The 26,309-nt window shown below is 39.7% G+C and overlaps 1 pseudogene; it reads left to right on the forward strand.

Annotated features, from left to right (window-relative positions):
- The first annotated feature begins 316 nt into the window (after window positions 1–316).
- LOC105859347 (disintegrin and metalloproteinase domain-containing protein 32-like) lies at window positions 317–26,309 on the forward strand (annotated as a pseudogene).

Genomic DNA, 26,309 nt, shown 5'->3' on the forward strand with positions numbered 1-26,309 from the left:
GTTTTATTGTTAGCTCTGAAAATACGTTGGGTGATAAGTTCATTTTGCACATCATACATAACATATTATTCAGGGGCTAGAGGGAGTTTTTCCAGGTCATCTACATTTGATGCCCACACAATAAAGAAATATTTGTTTTACTTGCCTTATAGGTATGCTAAAGGTTCCTGGGCTTGCTGCCATCTGTAACTTGTTGAACATGGAGTTACACTTGTTTGTCTTGTTGCTAGAATGAGAAATAAATAAATACATGTTCCTTGGTGCATATGTCTCAAATCTTTGTTTTTGTTTTTTAACTACGCTCCACCCTTACACCATGCAGAAGAAGCTGGAGGACACAGAAAATCCTTTTGGTGAGAAAGTTCTCTCTGTAGCACCTGAATTCTCCCTGGGAAAGGTAGGCCAGGAGAGTCTCCTAGGTGTGTGATATTTCAGAGAAGATAAAATTATGATTCCCAGGACATGTGGTTGCAAACCCATTTGAGACCTGGAAAGGAGAGTTGTAGTGTTATCTGTAAGAATAAAAAGTCACCACATACCATAACATGGCCACCATGCCACCCACTCTGTTAAAACAGGCCAAGGGTTAAAATGAGGAAAAGGCTTTTATGGAATACCTGGATACAAAGTCAAGGCCCTTACCTAGTCTGTGGGCTAGGCAGCCCCTCATGGAGAGTTAAAAACTCTTGTTTCTAATTCTGGCTCTGCCATTAACAGCCTCAGGTCTGTAGTAATCACCATGTCTTTCTCTCTAAAGTAAAAATATTGAACAGAATGAATCATAGGTCCCTTTTGGCTATCACATTTTATGAATCTAGAAATGGAAGCATGTGGACAGGTAATGTAGTACAATGCTAGTCAGAAAGGCCAGTCTATGCTGTGACAGAAAAGGAAGGTGGACTGCAGGAATGCTTGGGGGATGGCCCAGATATGGAGGAGAATAGGTGACTTTATGGGCAGCTGTAGCTGAGACATGGACAACTAAATCCTGGAGGCCCCCTGGCATTCCAGAAGCATTGACAAGTCCAGAAGACTGCCCAGTCTGATGCATGTCACAGTGACACTGAATAGTCAGGTCAGTGGATTTTTCCGGTTCCAGAACTAGACACACTGATCATGTTACATAAATATGAAAAGAGCAGATGGGGGTGCCTAAATGTTTATGTTGAATGATGCAATTAACTTTAGAACATTCCTAGCATATGAAAATGCCCACATGCCACAGTCCACAGGGCATCATGGCATTCTGTCCCACGTGTGTCCTACTTCTCAGGGCTCTTTGGTACACCGGCAAGAATCTATGACTATGGCAAGTTTGGGTTTCAGAGGTGTGAGCAAGTGGTCACCTGTAGTTCCTTGAAACTGGCATTACTGGTATGTAGGCCTTAGCAGGGACTCCTAGCATTAGATAATTAGCATGAACCAGATTAAGCCTGGAATTTTGAAAACTGATCAGTACAAATATTCTGCATTGTTTATGAGAGAGAAGAAGTGTCCACTCTTCTAGTCTCTGCTTATACAAGTGAGATGCAACCTGGTGAGTTCTCAGAGGAGGATCATTTGTTTCATTTCTAAGTCCACAGTCTGGGGCTAACTGCCCCTAGTTCCTGAAATGAGGAATAAATTTGAACATTGTTATTGTAACTTTATACTTATGTTATTGGAATTATGTTTGATGACTACCATTTTTATGGAAAGTCATGAAAATCAGCAAATTGTGAGCTTGAGCCAAAATTGGAGAGTCTTGTATTTTCTCTATATTGTGCTGGGAAATCTTAAAGGCAATAAATTGAATTTGTAAGTATTTCAGTTTATAAAGAACTACATCTCAGTGTGTTTCCTGAAACCATGAAATATATTTCATAAGAAAAATATAAAAAGTTTTCAAGTCTAGAACATGGGATGAGGAAAATCAGTTCTAGATTATTCTTACCAATCTGTGGGAACCAATGGAACATTTCATTTAATGAATATTGATTCAAAAGTTACCACGAGCAGCTTGCAATAAACTGAGAATATAGTGTTACCCAAGCCAAAGTTTTTCCTCATCAAAATTGCATTTCCACAGGAGAAACACAATAACAAAGTCAACAAGTAAGTTGTATAATTTGAGGCAGTAATAGGTGAAATGAAGGAAAGCAAAGCTGGGAAAGAGAATAACAAACAGTGGGGTGGGTTAGGGCCACTTTTCCTAGGGTGATTCTTTCCTGGAGGTGCTTCTCCGAGCCCCTTTGGAAAATAGCCCCATTGCCCATCCCCTTCTCTCATTATTTGAAATTACAGTGTTTACATGTTTCCATAGCCTTTAGCATTGAAGGGGAAACCTTTTTTAAAGGAGTGAGGATGGGGGTTTACTCTATTAGTTTATATTTGATTTTGTCTCAACTCATCTAAACACCTGGAGTCTCAATTCTTGAACTTTTGCCACAGTTTCTTTGTGACTACCCCATGCTTCATTTGTCATAGCCAAAGTAGAGAAACCCTTCAAATAAGTCAGTGCATGTTAGCGTAGGAAGGACATTTTGCTATGCAGACAAAGCCTGTGGATGAAAAAGCTCTGTGGTCTCGTAATCATGCACATGAGGGGTGTGGACTGAGTATTCGACAGTATCAATAATGGGTGTGGTTTCGATAATAACACTTCAGTGATTTCTGTAATCTCCAATCTCTTTTTCTTGGAAAACTGCAATCTCTGATTACGCAAACTTCCATCACATTGTGAACTGGGATGGTAGGCCATGACCACATTGTGATACCCTGTCTCATCATTTCTTTACTATAGAAGCTCATTAGTTAAGTTTCTAATGATTATATTAATATCTTGGATGTGGATTAAAGAGGTGAATAGGAGTTACCGTGAGGTAAGTGAACAACAAAAATGAAACTGAGAAGTGGGGAATTCTTCCAAAATACAAGGAAACAATAGATAAACAATAGATACAAATTATGAACAGTCAGGTACATTTGCTCACACCTATAATCCTAGTGCTTTGGAGTGTTAGGTTAAAAAGCCTAGTAGGTTTTCATGGCATGGGTGGACAAAGATTTCTCATGCAAAGATTAAGATACATAAAAGTTAAAAATGCTTATTTTCTTAGAGGAGAGAGAGAATGAAGGAGTGAGAGAGAGAAGAAAGGAGAGCAGGCAGTTGACATGGCATCCCAAAGAAATAGAAGGAAGTGCCAGCAGGGAGGCCAAGTGGCTTGCTGATTTTATGAGGACAAAGAGAAAGAAAAGAACAGTGACTGTTGTCAGTTGAAAGAGAAGTGGCTGTGGAGTAATTAGTAGGCAGTTTCAAGAAGTCCAGTTATCTGTCTTTCTTGTTTTCTCTGTTCCTAGATGTTCGGAGTTAGCTACACTCCCAGCAAAACAAGTCCCAGGCAGGATTGTCACAAGAGATTTGGAAATGATAGAGACAAAGAAATAACAGAGACAAAGTGCAGTTTAAAGTGACAAGGGAGTCAGGAGTCCTCCAGCATCCTTGTGAGCTGTGAGGCACCAAGTGAAATCCCTCATCAGTATTTATTGTTACAGCAAATAGTTGTCCTTGGTTAAAGAATTAAGTGTACAGCTCATTCATTGAGGTTTCTAGGCTCCCAAAGGTATCAAGGGACACTTACCTAACTCTGTCTACAAGAATAGACTGTTACAAAATTTTTCTAAGATAAACATGTTAAGACCTAAGTTAGAAACAGACCTAGCTGAGCATACAAATTAAAGATAAAAATGTGTAAGTAGGAACACTGAGTCTGTATACTAATCTATCTATTTCTCTAAATACAGAGACATGTGGTCAGGAGTGAAGCAGGAAGAGCCTTAAAGTTTAAGATAGTTCCAGCTTCATGTTATCTGCTGGGCAGGCATTTTAATCAGCTTCTCAGCCAGGACCCAAACTGAGCTTTTGCTGTGCAAAAAAGCTCAAGGTGATGGCCTGCAGCATTGAAGAAACATTTGTTTGCAAATGTACTCTGACATTGCCTTTATTGTTGGGAGCAGCTTCCAGTCTGTGAACTAACACACCAACAGATTCCTTCAAGGCAGAGCCCTTGTAAAGTTCCTGAAACCTTTCTTGTCTCTAGCCTATTTTCTCCACACCTAGAGTCTTGGTTATCTCTGAAATATAGTCAGGCTTATTTCAGGGGTTGTGATTTTGCCCCTGAGATATGGTTTTGGGCAGGAAACTAAGGCCTGGAGTTCCCTCCTCTGATGTCTGTTCAGGAGCTTCTCAGGAATACCTTGAGGCTATAGAAAGGAATTCTAAAGACTGTGAGCTGGTGAATGTAAGGAGAAAGATTTACATTTCCTATTTGTCTGTTGGGCTCCTTTCAGATGTTTGTGAAGACAGAGTCCCTGCAGGGTGCCTGCTAGCTATGGAGAGAAAGAGCTGGGAGAGCTCAAGATTGATGTTTGGCTGTTATGAGAAAACTGTGGGTTAAGATATTTTCCTCTTATTTCACCAGAGCTGCCCCTTTCAGGACGGCAGAGGCAGGAGGATCACTTGAGACAAGGGGTTTGAGACCAGCTCAGGCTATAGCAAGACCCTGTCTCTACAAAATTTCTTTTAAAAAGTATGAAAGAAAAGTTAATACACATGAAGGTATCCAAAAAGTCTACATTCTCTCTCATGTGAATTCCAGAGAAAGAAAATTAATAGAATACAGACATGAAATAATATAAAATGATTTCCCTAAATAAATGGCAATGAAGGGAGATTTTTTACTAAGCTTGCAGGGTGGTTTCAAGAGATGTGTAGTGGATAGAATGATTGGATTTCTGTACTAAATCAGTAAAAATTCAAAAACTTAGTGCTTTATTATACTTTTACTTTCAGTTTATTTTAATTCTATTTTTACCCTAGTAGATTTTAATACCCAATTATAAAATTTCAAAATATAAAGGGGGTACAAAGGTTTTTGTTACATGGATACCTTATATAATGCTTAACTCTGGGTTTTTAGGGTACCCATCACCCAAATAGTGTTTTCTGTACCTGATAAGTAGGTTTTTACCCCTTATCTCCATTGCCCCTCTCTTCTTGATTTCTAGTGACCCTCATAACTCTCTGTGCCCATGTGTGCTCATCCATTAGTTCCCAGTTATTACAGAGTACATGTGAACACAAAATTTCAAGGAGTCTTTAATGGTTGGGCACACTTTGAATCTTAAGTAATTAGATTAAGCAAACATTTTAAATTGTGTTTATGGAAGACAGCTATGCTCACTCTATCACCAACACACCTTAAATTGTATTTATGAATTAAATATTTTTGATATCCTTCTTTAGTTATTCAATTAACTGATAAACCTTTCCAAGTTCTGATGATAATCTTACAAATCTCATTTATTAAACTTATAAATACATTAATTTATTAAACTTATAAATGTGGTGAAACTTAAGTTTTCTTACATATTCCAATACTGTGTATAAACTTAGTGAAAATAAAATAATAAGCCTAGATTTGTTATTCAATTTCACATTTGTAAATTGGGCTTACAACACTAATCTTATTACTGAAAACTTGCACTTGTCCACAAGGCCAAATCAGAAGAATGAGGACAAATGTTTGGGGAGGAGGAAAGACATTACTTTGCCGGCAAAAGAAGGAAAATGGCAGCATTTTTCATGTCAAAATCCAAATTTCCTGAACATAGAAATATAGAGCTTTTAAAGTGAGGGGCCCTCAGTTCTAGGATATTTTGGTTAATTGCTCTTATCATCCCATCTCTGCCAGAGAAAAAGCCTGTGAACTCCACCAGCCACCCACCAGTGGGGCTGGCACCATCTGAGAGTTATTTAACAAAAGACTTAACCTGCCTCAGAGATGCAGGCCAGGCTACAGTTCCCAAAAAGATTGGGGGAAGTTTTAAAGAAGCAGAAAATGTTTTTTTTTTTTCTTTCTTCTTCAGGACAGTCCCTCTGTTACATATTCCCCATTGTCAATTTTAGGCTTCCATATCTATGGTAGGAGGGGCAATGTAGTCATCAGGCTACTTCCTGCTGAAATGGGGGCAAAATTATAGATAGAAGGTTTATACTTATGTGTGTCATTGCAAAGCTTTGGCAGTATATTTACAACAACAGAGGAATAAACAACTACAACACTGAGGATTGACAAGGCAAAAGTGGACTGTCTTCTTGTAGACAATGTCAGATACAGGGCTGGGCAGGAAAGCACCCTATGGGTGATCTGAGAGACCAGTGTCTGTAGTTCAGAAATCATATACGGATGACAAATATAGATTAACAGAAGAGGCAACAGCCCAGAGCAATCCTCACTAAGGAGTTGTCTTTCCATCCTATAGACAGAACAAATAATCAATGAATGGTTAGCAAAAAAAAAAAAAAAATAATTTAACATTTACATTTTTCCTCTCCCTTAAACAGTTTACTTCAGATTGCCTATAGGCCAGACTCTCCACCGGGAGCTTGGTTCTCTTCTTCCATGGGACACCTCTTTACTCTGGTATGATGGACCCAAGGTTTCATTTCTGGATCCTATCAACAGTGGGGCTGTCTGGGCCTTCTCTGCCTTTGTGTGTCTCCAGGTCCCTTCCTTCTTACTCTCAGATTTCTGTAGCTCAGCCATGCTACTGTGATGCTTGTTGCCATCACCAGCATGGAATTTCCCACCTACTTGGCCTCTTTCCTTGGATTGCTGAGGTCCATCATCCCTTCATCCTCCAAGGCCTAATCCTGTTCTCTGGCATACGTGTGTAGACACTCAGCAAAGGCCGTGTCCCAGGCCAGCAGCTCTTGGTAGGAGCCCCTCTTAGAGCTTTAGATGCTCTCTCCATTCACAGCCTGAAAGGATATCTGCTAATACCTAGTGAAACTGTCAATCATCAAAAGAGTTGTCCCCCACAGTTGAGCTTCCTGTGCAGGGGGTCGCCTTTCTGTCCTTGAACCACCTCGAGCATATAAACAGTTTGTTGCTCACAGGATCTTTCCAAATGAAGTCTCATCAAATCCATTAAGGCCCAAATCAAGTTTCCCAAATCCATTAAGGCATCACACCTCTAATGTGTGTAGGTGCCTCAAAAGAGGCCAGATCCAAGTTTCAAGTAGAATAAGTCTGTGACAATTTTGTCTCCACTTTGTTGTGGAGATCCCCACTCTCAATTTCTCCCAGAGCTCCTGTGGGGATACATGGAGCAGGGGGTTTCAGCACCCTCCTTTACCATCCTGAGTCCTGGACTTAAAAAAAGACAAAACTTTTTCTCTCCTGGAGGTTTCTTAGTATATGGAGGCCTTTGTACCTTTTGGTCAAAATCCTTTCTAATGTTCTTTCTTTTTATGAAAGTCACACTAACTGTACATAATTTGTCCCTTTCTGATTATGGAATGTCCCCTGGCCAAATTAAGTTTTTTGCTTAGAGGAAGAGACCATTTCTACCCCAGGTTACAACTTAGTGGGCATGTGACTGCAGCATTTCAGTGGTGACCTCCACCACCCCTCATAGTGGCAGCGGCTCTCGGCTGGCTGGCATCGGGCTGTCCGCCCTTCTGCCACACAACAGTGGGCTGCGGCTGCCCCAGGGCAAGGCACAGGCTGCGTTTACCACCCGCACAGGGAGGGGACGTGCAGAGAGCACAGGTGCTCCCTGATTCTCTGAACCCGCCTTCATTAGGTTGGCCACAGACGGTCTCCATGGAGCTGGAGGTGGCATGTAAATATGAAAAAATTTTCTTTCTTAAGTACCCACCCTGCTCCTGTTCTAGGCAAACACCAAAGGCAGGTAAGAAGTCTGCCTGCATAATTCACAGTTGTGAGTACGTGTGACTGGCAGGGGCAGTAGGTGTTTTCCCCTTGGGGTCTAAATGGCTGTGTCGGGTGTTACTTGCCCTAGGCCGGCCCCTCTGCTGGGCTGTTTCCCCAACCGTCTGCCAGCCTCTGGCACAGGGTAGACTAGAGCCTGTGGCGCCTTCCTGCAGACTGGCCATGGGCCCCGTGGCCACTCTCCTGCGTGCCTCCCCGCCCCACCCTGTTGCATGTGCGCCTGGGGCCGGGGGCAACACGCACTGTCTCCCCAACCCCCTCACCATGTGGCAGCGGGCTGCGCCCTCTGATCCCTCCTTTGCTGGGAAATTCAATTGTTTAAACCGTTAACTTTCTGACAAGGCTAAGATCACATTTGGTCATTAAACGTGAAATGTCCAACCTTGACTAATTCAGACATTTCCTACCCAGTAAGCCAACAGGTGTAGGAAGGATCTACTTCTATTTCCCTGATCTTTGGCAAAATAATTTCAGTCATAAGACAGCACAATTTAAAGTTGCATGTAACAGCCACTTTCCTTCACATTCCAGCACATATATTCGATTACGATAAAACCATTTTTCTAGACTTAGGTTTGTAGCTATAAGTTAACCACCCAGCCAAAATTTTTCCCAAAGGACTTTTAGATGGAACTTTCCTTTGTTGCAACAAAACAAACAAACACAGACAATACAGAGAATTCTCAACATAAAATGTCAGGCCTGTCAAAAAAATGATAAACCAGAAGGAATAACAATCATCCCAACTTGCACCACAACAGTGTCCCAAATGCCCTGCCATAGGGCCGGAAGGTTTGTAAATGAGAATCCAGAGGGTTTAAATGCTAATCCCCTTGTTCCCTGAGAAACCTACAAATGGTGGCCTAGTCCTCCCCTGGTCCCTGGGAACAGCAAAAGAGCTCCAAATTCAAACCAGGTCCCCCGTCCAACTAAACCATTACATTTCCACCCACAAATGATGCCTCTAAACCAACAGGAAGGTCTGAAAACCTCGCAAAAATGGGTGGAAACAGGGTCTTGGCATCCCAAGGGCATTATTTACAAATCCACGGCTGTCGTATCACGTCCCAAATCTGTTTCCTGCTCCCCAAATCAACTCAGGTTGGTTGAAGCTGCATCCACCCCAGTCTCCTTGGAGATAATTGTGCCCAGGATGTGCTTAGGAATCCCTTTCTTTCTGGCCCCAAAAGGTGATGCTCCTAACCATGGCTTGACCTTGCTCCCTGCCTCTTCCAGGAGTTGCAGGGGAAGCCAATGAGGCCCAACCAGAGATGCCAAAATCTGTTACTGAAAACTTGTCAATTGTCACAAGGCTCAATTGGAAGAATGAGGACAAGTGTTTTGGAGAGGAGGAAAGAGATTACTTTGCCAGCAAAGGAGGAAAAATGGCAGAACTTCTCATCTCAAAATCCAAATTTCCTGAACATAGAAGTACAGAGCTTTTCAAGGGAGGGCCCTTCAGTTCTAGAGTATTGTGGTGAATTACTCTAATTGTCCCATCTCTGCCAAAGACAAAGCCAGTGAACTTTCCCAGCCACCCACCTGGGGGACTGGCACCACCTGGGAATTATTTATTTTAACAAAAGACTCAAGGAGCCTCAGGGATGCAGGCCAGACTGCAGTTCCCAAAGAATGGGGGAAGTTTTAAAGAGATAGAAAATCTTTTTCTTCATCTTCTTCTTCTTCAATCCCTTTCCTCTGTTATAATTTGAATAGAGAAAATAATTTTGAAAATTAAAAATACCTAAAATATTAAACATGCACAATTCCTTAACACAAAATATCAGTATTATGGTTTTGATTCCCTTAAATGATTCTATACTTAATTCTAAATCTTTCCATTTTAAAATAGGCTTGTTATTAAGGAAGGGATTTGTTTCTGGCAGGCAGTGTTGGTGAAAACCTAGTCAGCTGATGAGGTATTAAACCCCGGATGTCAAATTGGATAGGATTCTTGACAGTGACTCGAATGACACACCTGAATCCTATTTATAGTCACATATCAAACCCTACACACAGGTTGGGTCCCAGGCTTCCGTGCACAGGGAGTGCACCTTCCTGAGTTGAGTCATAATGACCTGTCCTCTTTGCCTACTCATGAAAATCTGCACCTCCCATCCATGATGGCATGTCACTTGATGAGATTTCTTTATTCTTTAGGTCTTAAGAAATTTAAATAGATTTACTTATAAGTATAAAGACTTGTTAACTTGGTGTAATCTTGCAATTTTTCCATGTTACGCATCTGGTAGTGAAAGGGGCAGCCTTGCAAAAATAACAGGAAAATACCTAATCTGTCAATTTCCCCAGCAACGGTTAAAGATCAATCCTGTGAGTTCTCTCACTAACAGGTACTCTGCAGGAGTGCTGTTCAGCTTCTGAAAGGAGCCGAATGGACAGAAAAGAGATATGAAAATCTCTGTCAAAATTGTTTTTTTGAGAATCTGCTGTCACAGAGATCCTGAGTAAATAGCAGAAGGGACGAGCTACAGCCTCAACCGCGTCTCAAGGACAGAGTCACATCTCCTGTGATAATCCCTTATGCAAGTAAAGGCAGAAAACCATGTCTTGGACTTTGACATCCTGCTGCCACTTTTGTTATCAACAGACAGCCATCACGATGTTTTAAATATTTTTCTTCTCCTTAAAATCAGCAAGCTTCTTGGCTTCACTGTTGGCACCCCCTTCTCTTTCTTTGGAATCCCATTCCATCTCCCTGCTCTCTTCCCCCTGACCTTCTTCCCCTCTCTCTTTCTCTGTCCCTCTTCTGAGAACATAAAATAAATTTCACTTTTATATATCCTAAGGTCTGCATGAGAAAACTTTCTCCACCCACACCATGAGCATCTACTAGGCTTTTGCACCCTAACAGGTAGGAGTACTCCATTTTCACAGATATTAAGGTGATAGCCTAATGAATTTTAGGTCGCATGCTTTTAAAGGAAATTCAACCAGCAGCTCTGAGATAGGGTGTCAGTATTTCTTAACCTTTAATGCCTTAAAGCAGGGAACACACATAGTTATTGAGTGCATGTATGAGTTGTGGGCGGAATGACTATGATTAAGGTTATGTTAAAATGGAGGAGAGAAAGTGCCTCTTTCTGAGTCCCTCAGGGATTTGTGTTTTCTGCCTGTTTTCAAATATCCTGAAGGGAGGATTGAAGATTTTAAGTGAAAATCTGGAAGTGTAGCCCAAATAATTCTCCACTTGCTGATTTGTGTTTGAAGTGCAAATATATGGCCTTTAAAATACACAGGAATAAGCTTACCCAAGTAATCAGAGGGCTTAGCAATTTCGCAGGAAACAACCTTGTCTCATCTGATTAGAAACTGACCAAGGTTTCCTTTGCCTCTGGATCAAGTCTAAATTGAATAACATTATACTCAAAGCTTACCCTCTTCGAGTATCGAACCAAATCAAGTTGCTTCAGTTTAACATAATTCAATGTATAGTTATGTTGTCCTAATAGGGTTTCAACACAACTCCTGTAACCACCAATAAGACTGACTTGTTTTCTGTTCTCCAAAACATTTTCTTTTAATTCCCCTATGCATGTTGTATTAACCACTCTTACCTCCACCTGCCAGCTTAATTTCAAACATTCCTTAAGGCCAAGTCCCAAACCTTTCCCTCTTACTCTGTCATACTGTTCTCTTCTGCCTATAAATTTCTGTGGCACAGAGACCATGGTTGCATTGGATCATATGCTGTTCAGTCCTCTAATTATCTCTATACATAAGTTCTTCCTTCTCACTATATTACACTTCCCTAGAGAGGACCATATATCTTTTGTCTGTAATGTAGCACCTAAGGAATCTTTCTCAACCTGTAGCATTGGATAGTGAGCTATGGATGCAGAAAGAAAAGTGAAAATCTAAGGAAGATATTGCTTAGAGAAAATAGGTCCTAAGAGGTCTGTAGGCAAAGACACTGAGCCTAGAAAGTTAGTGACTTGTTGAAGGTCATGCAGTCACTTAGTGGTTGAGCCCATGATGAGATGTAGTCTCCAGACACAGAAATGAGGGCTCTTTCCACTTTGGAGTTTACACTACTGCATAGGGAATGACTCAGTTCCTTCTTAGATGGGCCTGCCTTACTCTAAAGACCTCTATCTCCAACCCCCACCCCCATCTTCCATGTCCTATTTAGAGGAAAGGATGTTAGCTTCTGTTCCAATCGCTCTGGTGATTTGATTCTGATTAGAAATTAAGGAGAGGATCCTGGGGACCATCATGGCAAAGACACATGGGTCTTCCCAGCATATGATTCCTTTCCCACTTCCCACCCCTCAAGAAATGTGCCTAAAATTTATTCCATATCTGATGTACCTACCTTATGGATGACTGCCTGAGGACTGAAGCTATTGTAGAATAGGCTTAACAGCAGAAAAGACAATAATGCTGCTGCTGCTATCTAGTGGCAGAGCTTAGAAATGCAACTCTCAGGCAAACATACCAAGCTCACATCCTAACAGAATTTTCCTTAACTCCAATAGCAAGTAAACCCACAAGAATAGTGACAGATAAAGTTTGGGTTGTTTAACAAACACCTTAACCTTTACTTCTCTACTACTGTAATTCATTGTTATGGGTAGAATTGTGTACCCCTCCCGACAAAGTTCATATGAATGTCAACTTACTTGTAAATAGGATCATTCCAGATGTAATTAGTTAAGATGAGGCCAAACGGGAGTAGGGCAGGTCACAATTTAATATGCCGTATCCTGGAAATTTGGACACAGACATATAAGCAGGCAATCAACACATGAACATAAGGGCAGAGATCAGGGTGATACATTTGCAAGTCAAGGAACAGGAAAGATTGGCAGCAGCCATCAGAAGCCAGGAGAGAGGCATGAGCCAGAGTGTTCCCTAGCTCCTTTATGGGGAGGCTCTGCCAATACCATGATCTTGAATTTCTGGCCTCCAGAACTGTGAGACAATACATTTCTTTTTTTTCAACTGCTCATCTTGTGGCACTTTGTTATAGCAGCCTTAGCAAACCAATACAATCCCATTACTTTAACTTTAGGTTTTAACATAGTGTTTTAGACTTCAGAATAAGGCACATATTTGAGCTGCAAATGGCATGCTGAAGGCAATATGGCACGTGCCAAGGATGAAGATATTATGTCTCCCAAGTTTTATTAGCAACCGTAAAATGTGTTATTTTTGTTGGGGAACTGGCTGACAACCTGCGTTGGTTATGCATTTATACTGTTTTACAACCCCACTAGATTGACAAGTTTCCTTCGCTAGTCTTTTTATCATTCTAACATTCCTCTGGTAGGTAGTGTTTACACTTGTACAATAAATCATTTATCGATTAGTGACTTTGGTACTGTTATCTTTGGCATCCTCTAATGTTTTGAGTACCTCTTCTCTAACTAGATCACAAACTCTTTGAGTATCTCAAATATCATACATCATTGTTAAGCTTTTTGGGGATTGTGGGCCTTTTACTCTGTAAAATGCACAGTGCTTGTTGGAAAATGGCCACTATGTTAGTTCTCCAGAGAAACAGAATCAACAGGAAATATACATATTTACATATATAAACACTAGTATATATATAATTACATTTATATATAAATTAAGTATATATATAGACAGTAAATATTAAGGAATTGGCACACATGATTGTAGAGGCCGGCAAGTCCAAAATCTGCAGTGTTAGGGCAGCAGGCTGGGAAGAGTTGATGCTGCCCTTCAAATTCAAAGGCAGTCTACTGGAAGAACTCCTTGTTTGAGAAAGGTTAGTTTTTTTTCTATTAATGTCTTCAACTGATTGTATGAGGCCAACCCTCATAATGCAGGGTTGTCTGCTTCACTCAAGTCTACTGATTTAAATGTTAAATATCAATTCTCATCAAAAAAACACATTCACAGAAATATCTAGAAATATGCTGACCAGACATCTGAAGCCAAGTTAACACCTAAGATTAATCATTGCAGCTCCCAGTGAATCTTGCCCATGTATTTATGCTTTTTGTAGTCTCTCCAACATTGAATCCAGACTAGCCTTGTGACTTTTTGTTTTTTTCAACTTTCAACTTAAACTTTATGGATACATAATACTTGTGCATATTCGTGGGGTACTTGTGATATTTTGATACAGGCAAACAATGTGTAATGATCAAATCTGAGTAATTGAGACATCGAATCACCTCAAGTATGCATCATTTCTTTGTGTTGGAAACATTCTAAAACAACTTTTCTAGTTATTTTGAAATATACAATAAATTATTGTTAACTCTAATCATCCTATTATGCACTGAACATTAGATCTTATTCCTTGTAACTATTTTTATACCCATTAACCAGCTGCTTTTTATCCTCCCCTCCCTTCCCAGGGAGGGGAGGATATTCTCTCTCTCCATGAGATTAGGTTTTTTGCTTCTATGTATGAATGAGAATATGCAAAATTTATCTTCCTGGTCTGCCTTATTTTACTTAACATAATGACCTCCCATCCCATCCATGGTGCTGCAAATGACAGGACGTTCTTTTTTGTGGCTGAATAGTATTCCATTGTGTATATGCACCACATTTTCCTTATTCATTCGTTCATTGATGGACACAGGTTGATTCTGTATCTTGGCTATTATGAATAGTGCTGCAATAAACACAGGTGACATTCCTTGCCCCACAGAATGTGGCAAAATTGACATTGAATAAGTTCTGCTCCTAGATCTTAAGAGGTTGTGTTTTCCACGGCTGTTGTCCTGGAATCCAGACACTATGTGAGTCTGGCAAGGTGATTCTGTTGAGTAGGCTTCAAGGAGGAAGAGGCCTTACAAAAGAAAAGACCATGTGGTAGAGAAAGATTCAGCCAATGTGGCCTTTCTAATCATCTAGGTAAGACCCCAGACATGTGAGAAAGTTCAATTTGGATCCTCCAGGCCTAGATGAGCTTCCAGATGAATCAACTAAATGATAAACACGTGGAGCAAAGCATCTCTGCTAGGTTCTGTACGAAGTGCATGATCATTTTTTGCATTATTTATGCAAATAAATCATTATTTGCATTATTTATGCAAATAAAAGGTGGTTGTCTTTTAAGTCACTAAGTTTTGGGGTAATCTGTTATGCAGGAATAAATAACTGACACACACTAAGTATTTAATAATAATTATGCTGCACCAAATAAAAAGACTTAGGACCTAGAATATTATTTTGTCAAAGTAGAAATGATAGTGCTAAGTATATAGGACGTTGAAAACGTCAATTTGTCTTGCCTGAGATCAACTTAGGATTGGTGTTTGCAGGGGAGTATTTCTCAGCTGATGGTCTTGATTAGTTACTATAAATTTTGGGTTTGCCTTCACCTGTTTTGGGCTTTCTAGAAGGAAAATCATTTGACACTATTACTGTCAACATAACCATGGCTGACCGTTTCTCTGCTCTTTCACTCTTGACTATACACCTGTGCCAGCCAGCTCAGACTTTGGGGATATAAAAGGGAAGAAATAAAAGAGGAGAAAACAGGGGAAAAGAAAGATGAAAGAATCAAGTCAGAAGAGAGATAGAGGGGATCGAGGTTCTCTAGAGAAAAATGCAGAAGGAGATTTAAAATGAAACAATTTGAGAGTTCCTATTTTCATCTTCTGGAGCACAGAGAGGTCGATTCAGGGTTACATGAATCAGAATCCAGTGTTTTCCATGGACACATATTTCAGTTTCATAGACAACCTTTTCCTAGTGGCAAATAAGTTACTTTCCATAAAATGATGCTTGTTTTCCTTCCATGAAGCACTCAGCCCTTGAGATCCTGTCTGGAACACCTGGCTCTGGGAGAGCAGGAGGCACCTGCAGAACCAAGGGCTACTGAACAAAGTGAGAAGATACAAAGCAAGCTGAGTTCATTTAGGCCCGAAGAAACCTTTTTGATCCCTTTCTCCCTGCCCTTCTTTAACAACCAAGTAGAAACAGATGTGCTGGGTTGTATGGATATACAAGTAGGTGAATTTAAGGGTTGCTCTGTCAACAGTAGCTTAGCGTCTTTGCCAGGGAAGGGGCAGCAAATGCCACTGACAGTCTCCCAAAGGAGAAACACAGAGGCTCAGCTGTCAGGTGTCACTGGTGGGTAAGTTGAGATTCTCCTTCTTCATTAATGCTGTGGGATGTACAGCAAGCAGGTTTCTATGCTCTAAACTCTCTCCTGGGGGTATAGGTAAGGAAATAAAGGGGATTTCAGAATTTCTTGACACTTCCTGGGATAAACTCATTAAAAACCTACCAAAAGATAATGAATAGGCAGGTGTGGTGGCTCACACCTATAATCCTAGCACTTTGGGAAGCCAACGCAGAAGGATAGCTTGAGGTCAGGAGTTTGAGACCAGCCTAAGCAAGAGTGAGACCCATCTCTACAAAAAATATGAAAATTATCTGGGCCTGGTGGCACGTACCTATAGTTCCAACTGTTTGGGAGGGTGAGGCAGGAGGATCACTGGAGCCCAGGATTGTAAGGTTGCAATGAGCTATGATGACATCCCTATACTGTAGTCCAGGCATCAGAATGAGATCCTGTCTCAAATACAAAATAAAATAAAATGAAACAGAGAAGTGTGGTTTCATAGATGACAGAAATATAGGCTCTGATGAATTTTAGCAGGCTTATCTGATAATCTGGCAATCTTTAAAGCCATGACAATTTCCATAAATTAACAAAGGAATGTCCTAGTAAAGAATATGCCATTTAATCTCTTTCCTGCATTTGCTACTTTGCTATAAACTTTGTGTATTTCTCTGGAGAGAATTACCCCAGAATAGTGGTTACCAAACTTCAGTGGGCACCAAAATACCTGGGAGTCTTATTAAAATGCAGATTGCTAGACACTACCTCCAGGATTTCAGATTCAAGTGGCTTTCCTAATTTATTCATGGATTGTGATCTGTTATATGTATTATTTATAACTTTATGTACTAAATTATTTAATAAACTAATGTTATTAATTATAACCATATATTATTTATAATAATGCTTATTTATAAACATCATTCTTGATGTTCAAATTGTCCCTCATTTGGTAACAGGGATTCTATTCCAGCTGGATTCTGTATCCATTTGATATGTACCTATCATATCTTGCCTTCTGCATGAGATATTCCTGGCTCACCCTGGACTTTCTCTGATTCTGTCCTGGAATTAACCATTTTTCCAAGGATCTGCATCGTTTTAGTGGAACATTGTATTTATAAATCAGGGTCTGGGCTTTATGTGTGCTCATTGCCAAAGGCAAAAGATTAATGTGACCTGAAGAGAAACCAGAGCATAATGTGCTCATTGTTTGTTAATGGAGTGTCACCGCATCCCGACCTGGTAATGGGCCAGAGTTAGAGAATATATGTATGTAAATGTGTGAGATATATATCATAAATGCACACAAATACACATTTGCATGTTTATATATTATATTCACACACTTTTGCATCTATGTTTATTTTTATATTTATATATTGGATATATCGAAATATATAATACAGCATGTGTTATATAAACTATATTATATACACATTATATATATGATATAGATATACTTAATATATATAAATTGCAGATTCATGTGAGACATTCCAATTCCAATCCAAGACTATGAGCTTTCTTTCTAAAGGCACAATGGAAATTGTTTAGTTCAAGTATTGGAAAGAAGAGCTAATATCACATCCCTTCATTTGAAATACTTGGCTTTTTTGTAGTAGTCCTAACAGCTTTCCTCTTTTGAATGAGAAAGAAGTTGCTGACTTCACTCACGCATTTGTCTGACAGCCATTTTCTCTAGAGGGTATTGCTTCTTTCAGAATTAATAGCACATAAATTTTCTTTCTCCTTATTTCTGATTACTTGTTTTGACATTCTTATGGGATCCAAGTTCTCCCCTTTCCATGTTTGTAACTTCCTTCTCCTAGAGTGGGAGACTTGGCTCCCATTATACTTATATGCTCACCTGTTTGATCCATCATCTTGTATGTTACCAATCTCAGACCTGCAGCACCACTCCCCCTCCACGCATGGACACCTTTCTCTCCCCACTTGGGATCTGACTTCCTACTCCAGGCTGCCACCCCACGAGGACACCCTCCTCACTCAATTCTGGCACTGACTTCCCATGCAGAGTTGCCCACCGGTGTAGATGCCCTTCTGATAAAAGCCATTCTCACTGGAGTTAAGTGACATGTCATTGTGGTTTTGATTTGCATTTCCCTGATTAGAGATGTTGAACATTTTTTCATATGTTTCTTGGCCATTAGTATGTCTTCTTTTGAAAAGTTCCTGTTCATGTCCTTTGCCCACTTTATAATGGGGTTGTTTGATTTTTTTTGTTGTTCATTTTCCTGAGTTCTATATAGATTCTGTTTATCAGCCCTTTATCAGATGTGTAGCATATGAATATTTTCTTGCATTCTGTAGGTTGTCTATTTGCTCTAGTTTCCTTGACTGTGCACAAGTTTTTAGTTTGATCAAGTCCCATTTATTTATTTTGTTGTTGCTGTGATTGCCTTTTAGGGTCTTCTTCATAAATTCTTTGCCTAGCCTGATCTCTATATTTTCAACATTTTCTTCTAGAGTTCTTATCATTTCATAAGTCTGTTAGCCATCATGAGTTGATTTTTTGTGTGTGTGAGAGGCGAGAGTTGCAGATCCTGTTTCAGTATTCTACATATGGCTATCCAATTTTCCATCAAATAGGAATTCTTTTTCCCAGTGTTGTGTTTTTTTTTTTTTTTTTTTTTGTCTGCTTTTTCAAGTATCAGATGGCTACATGAGAATGGTTTTATATCTGGGATCTCAGTTCTGTTCCATTGGTCTATGTCTCTTTTCTTGTGCCAATACCATGCTGTTTTGGATATTAAAGCTTTTGGATATTACCAGCTTAAAGTCTGGTAAATTGATGCTTCCCAATTTATTCTTTCGCTTAAGGTTGCTTTGGCTGTATGGGGTCTTCACTAATTCCATATGAAGCATCATATTATTTTTTTTAGATTTGTGAAAAATGATTTTGGTATTTTAATAGGGATTGCATTGAATCTGTAGATTACTCTGAGTAGTATAGACATTTTAACAATGTTGATTCTGCCCATCTATGAGCATGATATGGTTTTCCACTTGTTTACATCCTCTGCTTTTCCTTTCCTCAGTGTTTCATAATTTTTCCTGTAGAAGTCTTTCACCTGTGTAGTTAAATAAATTCCTAGGTATTTTATTTTCTTTGTTGCTATTGTGAAGGGTATTAAGTCTTTGATTTGGTTCTCAGACTGCTGTTGGTGTATAGGAATGCTAATGATTGATGTACTTTGATTTTGTAACCTGAGACTTTGTTGAATTCATTTATCAATTCTAGTAGTCTCATGACAGAATCTTTGGGCTTTTCTAGATATAAGGTCATGTCATCAGCAAAGAGCGATAGTTTGACCTCCTCTGCCCACATGTGGATCACTTTGATTTCCTTATCTTGTCTTATGCTCTGGCTAGGACTTCCAGCAATGTGTTGAATAGAAATGGTGATAGAGTGGCAACCTTGTCTGGTTGCAGTTATGAGAAGGAATGCTTTCAATTTTCCCCCATTCAGTATGATGTTGGCTGTGGGTTTGTCGTATACGGCTTGTATCATTTTGAGGTAAGTTCCGTCTATGCCTATTTTGTTAAACATTCTTATCATAGAGGTTGCTGAATTTTATCAAATGCTTTTTCTGCACCTATTGAGAGGATCATATGGTTTTTGTTTTTACTTTTTTTAATGTGGTGATTTACACTTATGGATTTGCATATGTTGAATCATCCCTGCATCTCTGGGATATAGCCACTTGGGCTTGATGAATTATTTTTGATAAGCAGCTAAAATTGAGTTGCTAGAATTTATTGAGAATTTTTGCATCTATATTCATAAGGGATATTGGTCTGTATCTATCTTTCCTTTCCTTTCCTTTCCTTTCCTTTCCTTTCCTTTCCTTTCCTTTCCTTTCCTTTCCTTTCCTTTCCTTTCCTTTCCTTTCCTTTCCTTTCCTAGCTTTGGTATCAGGGTGATGTTGACTTCCTAAAATGTGTTTGGGGGGATTCCTTCTTTCTCAATGTTGTGGAATAATTTCTGCAGGACAGGCACCAGTTCTTCTTTTTAGAACTGGTAAAATTCAGGTGTGAAACCATCTAGTCTGTGACTTTTCTTTTTAGGAAGGTTTTAATTGCTGCTTCAATTTCAGTACTTGATATTGGTCTGTTCAGGAATTTTGTTTCTTCCTGATGGAGCCTAGGGAGGCTGTATGTTTATAAGATTTTGTGCATTTCCTCCACATTTTCAAGTTTATGTGTGTAGAGATTTTTGTATTATTCATAGATGGTATTTTGTATTTCTGTGGTTTTAATTGTAATTTCTCCTTTTTCACTCCTGTTTGAGATTATTAGCATCCTTTCTTTTCTGCTCTGGTGAATCTAGTGAGTGGCATGTCCAGTTTGTTTATCTTTGCAAAGAACCAACTTTATTTTTTGTTAATCTTCCATTAGTTTTTTTGTTATTGATTTCATTTAGTTCTGCTAAGATCTTCGTTGTTTCTTCAGTTGGGTTTGGGATTGGTTTGCTCATCCTTTTAAAGTTTTTTAGTCAATTCATTAGATTGTTGATTTGTGATCTTTCTGTCTTTTGGACATGGGAATTTATGGCTATGAATTCTCCTCTCAGGACTGCTTTAGCAGATTTGGGTAACTTGTGTCCCCTTTATCATTTATTTCAAAGACTCTTTTGATTCCCATCTTAATTTTCTCCTTGACCTCTCATTCATCAATAGTTTGTTTAGTTTCCATGACTGTGTATAGAGATGCATTGTATAGAATCTGGCCTGCAGGTCCATCCCCCAAGCCTGAGTGATTAATCCCTGACCATGCCAGGGACAAGGATCCTGGTTCTAAGTCACCTATCGAGCACCCAAGCTGGTTCAATGTCTGTTTGCTTCAGGGTTTGTCCACCTCTGCTAGAGTTGCCAGGCAAGCAGCACCAGGGAGGACCACCAGGTAGGGAGCTCACAGTCCAAGCATGCATCAGTCTGCTGCAGAACCCCAAAAGGAAAAGTCTGAGCCCTGAGCCCTGTGGAAGCCTCTGTGTGGTGGCTCAATTGTCTCTTGGCAGCTGTGCGTGGGGGAGGGGAAGGGGAGAAAGAGAGTCTGAGTAGAGGAAGGTTGCACTTTGGTCCTCTCCATCCCTCTCTCTGGCACGCATTCCCCCAGAATGATGCAGCTCTGGAGTTATGCAGGTTTCTCGGGACCCACTGGACCACTGTAGCTCCTGCAGTCTGGGCTGGAGTTGGGAAATATCCATGTAAGGATGAGCAAGACAGATCTGGAGGGAATGAGGTGTCCTGGGGAGGACAAAGGTGCCCAGTGGCTAGAGAAGCAATATGATGCCTGCCATCCAGCTCGGGTCTGTGGGGCAGGAGCCATCCCATGGGCATTGGGAGCCTGGTGCCCTGTGTGCAAGAAGCTCTTTGCTCACTAACAGCAGTAGTCTGGGCTGTAGTTGGCAGAAGGTCTCTCGAGCAGCTCAGGAGCCTACCAACAATCCAAGGTGCGAGGAAGGGGAAATTTAACTGTTCCACCTACCTGTCTCACTGGTCTCCAGGCCTGTTGGGGCTTAATCCCCACCAATGCCTTTCTCCTTCCAGATCTCCTCAACAACCTCTTCCTGTGGAATCTCTTGTAGATTAGGCACCCTTTCTTCAGACCCTCTTCTGATCTATGCTTGTCTGTCTGTTTTTTCACTTTAATCTAAAACTTTTTCTTATAGGGAAGCTCTGGCTGATGGTGTCTATGGTCTGCCATCTTGCTCTTAGCTTTCAATTCTATTTTTAACATTAATGGTGCTAACTCAGATTTCTTTTGATTTTGTTAGCATTTGCCTAGAATTGGCTTTGTCATTGTTTTTTTTTTACCTTTTATGTGTCACTAAATGTTCAGTATTTCTTATAAACATCATGAGCTAACTTCTGTTTTGCTTCAAAGATATATAACATGGCAGTGTCTTTCTTTAAACAGATGAATTTAAACTACTCACATTTATTGTGTTTAGTATTTCTACTATGTTATTTTGTGTCTGCCCCTATTTTACTGCCTTCTGTGGCATTGCTTTCCTTTTTTATTGTTTTTCAGGATTTTAGTACCATCTTGTTTTTAAAATCTCCTGCAATGCTAACTTCTTAAAACATACAAACAGTGTATGTCTATTTAAATTTACCCAACAGCCCATCAGTTTCTTTGCTTGATATCATATCTTATGGGGCATACCCCAGAGATATTGGGGTTTGATTCCAGACCACAGCAATAAAGTAAATATTGAAATTCAGTAAGTCACACAAGTTTTTTGGTTTCCCAGTGCATATAAAAATTGTATTTACACAATACTGTAGTCTAATTTCTAATTGTATGATAGCATTATGTCTCAAAAAATGTGTATACCTTAATTAAAAATACTTTATTGCTGAAAAATGCTAATAATCATTTTAGTCTTTAGCAAGTTGTAATCTTTTTGCTGGCATAGTGTCTTGCCCCAATGTTGATGGCTACTGACTGATCAGGATGGTGATTTCCAAAGGTTATGGTGGCTGTGGTAATTTCTTAACATAAAATGATGAAGCTTGCTACATCGATTGACTCTTCCATTCACAAAAGATTTCTTTGTAGCATGTGATGCTGTTTGATAGCAATTAAAATTATTTTTTTTCTGGAGATAAAGTCTTGCTATGTTGCCCAGGTTGGTCTTGAACTCTTGCCCTCAAGCAACCCACCCTCCTCAGCCTGCCAAATTGCTGGGACTACAGACATCCACCACCATACCAGCTCTTGGTAGCATTTAATTCACACTAGATCTTCTGTCAAAATTGGAATCAATCCTCTCAAACCCTGCTGTTCCTTTATCAACTAAGTTTATGTAATCTTCTAAAGCCTTTGTTGCCATTTCAGTAATGTTCACAGAATCTTCACCAGGAGTAGTTCCATCTCAAGCAACTACTTTCTTTGCTCATCCACAAGAAACAACTCTTCATTCATTCATTCATTCATTCATTCAAGTTTTACCAAGTGATTGCAGCAATTCAGTCGAATCTTCAGGTTCCCCCTCTAATTGTAGTTCTTTTACCATTTCTGCCACATCTGCAATACTTCCTTCATTAAAGTATAGAACCTCTGCAAGTCATCCATGAGGTTTGGAATCAACTTATTTCAAACTTCTGTTCATGTCGATATTTTGACCTCCTCTATAAATGAATATTCGTAACGGCATCTAGAATGATTAATGCATTTCAGAGTGTTTTATATTCACTTTCCCCAGATTCATCAGAGAAATCGCTCTGTATGGCAACTATACTCTTACAGAATTTATTCTTTATATAATAAAACTTGAAGTCAAAATTACTCCTTGATCCATGGAGTACAGAATGGATGCTGTGTGAGCAGGCACGAAAACATTAGGATTCTTGTATGTCTCCATCAGATGTCTTGGGTGCATTGTCAATGAGAAATAATATTTAGAAAGAAATCTAAATATTTAGAAAGAAAGTAACCAAGCTGTAGACAAATGTGCTATCATCCAAGCTTTGTTATTCCATTTATAAGGCATAGGCAGAGTAGATTTAGCCTAATTCATAGAGCCATAGGATTTTCAGATCAGTAAATAAGCACTGACTTCAGCTTAAGGTCACCAGCTGCATGAGTTGCTAGCAAGAGAGCCTGTCTCTCAAAGCTTTGAAGCCAGGCATTGACTTCTCCTTTCTAGCTATGAAAGTCCCACATGGCATTTTCTTCCATTTGAAGGCTATTTCATCTACAATGAAAATCTGTTGTTTAGTGTAGATACCTTCAGCAATTATTTTAGCTAGATCTTCTGGATGACTTGCTATAGCTTCTACATCAGCACTTGCTACTTCACCTTGCACTTTCATGTTATAAAGACGGCTTCTTTATAATCATGAACCAACCTCTGCTAGCTTCCAAATTTTCTTCTGAGGCTTCTTAACCTCTCTCAGCCTTTAAAGAATTGAAGAAAGTTAGAGCCTTCTTCTGAATTAGGTTTTGGCTTAAGGGAATGTTGTAGCTGGTTTGATCTTCTATCATTTGTGTGCTCACTGGAACATACTTTTTTTTTTTTTAATTTTTATTTCGGCATATTATGGGGGTACAGATTTTAAGGTTTCAATAAATGCCCATTTCCCCCCCCAAAAGTCTGAGTCTCCATCATGACCATCCCCCAGATGGTACACATCTCACTCATTATGTATGTATATACCCGCCCCCCTCCCCCCTCCCACCTGCCCAATACCCTATTACTGTAGTACCTATGTGTCCACTTAGGTGCTACTCAGTTAATACCAGTTTGCTGGAGAATATATCTGGTGCTTGTTTTTCCATTCTTGGGATACTTCACTTAGTAGTATGGGTTCCAGCTCTAACCAGGAAAATATAAGATGTGCTATATCACCATTGTTTCTTAGAGCTGAATAGTACTCCATGGTATACATATACCACATTTTATTAATCCATTCTTGGATTGATGGGCACTTGGGCTGTTTCCACAGCCTTGCGATTATGAATTGTGCTGCTATAAACATTCGAGTGCAGGTGTCTTTTTTGTAGAGTGTCATTGGATCATTTGGGTAGATGCCCAGCAATGGGATTGCTGGATCAAATGGTAGATTCACTTGTATCGCTTTAAGGTATCTCCATATTGCTTTCCACAGAGGTTGAACTAATTTGCAGTCCCACCAGCAGTGTAGGAGTGTTCCTCTCATCAGGAATAAAAAAGGAGATATCACAACTGATCCCAAAGAGATACAAGATACAATTTATGAATACTACAAAAATCTTTATGCACACAAACTGGAAAATGTGGAGGAAATGGACAATTTTCTAGAAACACATAGCCTCCCTAGGTTCAACCAGGAAGAAATAGATTCCCTGAACAGACCAATCTCAACAGCTGAAATAGAAACAGCAATTAAAACTCTCCCTAAAGGCTGAGCGCCGCCATCGCCCGCCGGGGGCCGCAGCCCCAGAGAACACCGGCTGCCCTCGCGGCCGCCAGTCCCGCGTCCTGCCGGCCAACGGACCACCGTCGAGCCGCTTGGAGCCCAGAAACCACAGCATGTTCCACCTGCTGCTGCTGCTTGCGGGGCTCTGTGGCCTACCAGCCTCAAGACCAGGTGTTTATTGCTATGAAGTTCCCTCATAGCACTTTTTTGCTCAATCCATAGGCTTTGGAACAGATATCCTATATTATTCCAATAGATGAGAGACCATATACTGTGAATCTTAAGCAAAGATATTTTGTAGCAGATAATTTTATGGTTTATTTATATAATCAAGGATCTATGAATTCTCATTCTTCAAATATTGAGGTTTAAATCTGTTATCCATCATCATTTGATTTTTGTGAGAGACTCAATGCTACTATCAAGGAAATATCGAAGGATATCTGAATTCTGTTGTCACACTCAGCATGTGTTCTGGACTGAGAGGAATACTGCAATTTGAAAATGTGTCTTACGGAATTGAGCCTCTGGAATACACAATTGAATTTCAGCATCTTCTTTATAAATTAGGGAAAGAAAACAATGAATTTCCAATTTTTACCAACCATAACAAAAACACAGAAAAATACCCAATGGATTATAACATTTTTATAAGTAAACAACAGTTTAAATGTCATCCCACTGCCTCCGTCCTCCATGTTCTCTAATGAGAAATTAGATATTATTATCGAAGATCTCTTGTTTGTGATGAACTGCTCTCTCTTGCTGTTTTCAAGTTGGAATCAGATGTTCCAGATTCATTTCCTCTTTATCTAGAAGTACATATTGTGGTGGACAATGCTTTGTATGATTACTTGGGCTCTGATAGCATGATAGTAACAAAGTTGTCGAAATTGTTGGACTTGTGAATTCAATGTTCACCCAATTTAAAGTTACTGTTGTGCTGTCATCATTGGAGTTGTGGTCAGATGAAAATAAGATTTCTACAGTTGGTGAGGCAGATGAATTATTGCATAGATTTTTAGAATGGAAACTGTCTTATCTCACCCTAAGGCCTCATGATATTGCATATTTATTCATTATCCCAAGGAGTCAACTCTGGAGGCCTTTTCCGTTATTGTGACCCAGCTTCTGGCACTCAGTCTGGGAATATCATATGATGACCCAAAGAAATGTCAATGTTCAGAAACCACCTGTATAATGAATCCTGATGCTATGAAATCCAGTGGTGTGAAGAGATTCAGCAGTTGCAGTTTGAGTGGCTTTAAACATTTTACTTCAAATGTGGGTGCTAGATGTCTTCAAAATAAGCCACCAATGCAACGGCAACGGGGATCAGTCTGTGGCAATAATAAAGTGGAGGAAGGTGAAGTCTGTGATTGTGGTACTCCAGAACAATGTGGACCTGATAGCTGTTGCGATCCTCAAAATTGTGTGCTGAAACAAGGAGCACAGTGTCATAAAGGATCATGTTGCAAAAACTGTCAAGTCTTCCAATACATTTGTAAGAAGTTTCTTATATGA

This window comes from Microcebus murinus, chromosome 1, assembly GCF_040939455.1.
Source record: "Microcebus murinus isolate Inina chromosome 1, M.murinus_Inina_mat1.0, whole genome shotgun sequence".
Lineage (NCBI taxonomy): Eukaryota > Metazoa > Chordata > Mammalia > Primates > Cheirogaleidae > Microcebus > Microcebus murinus.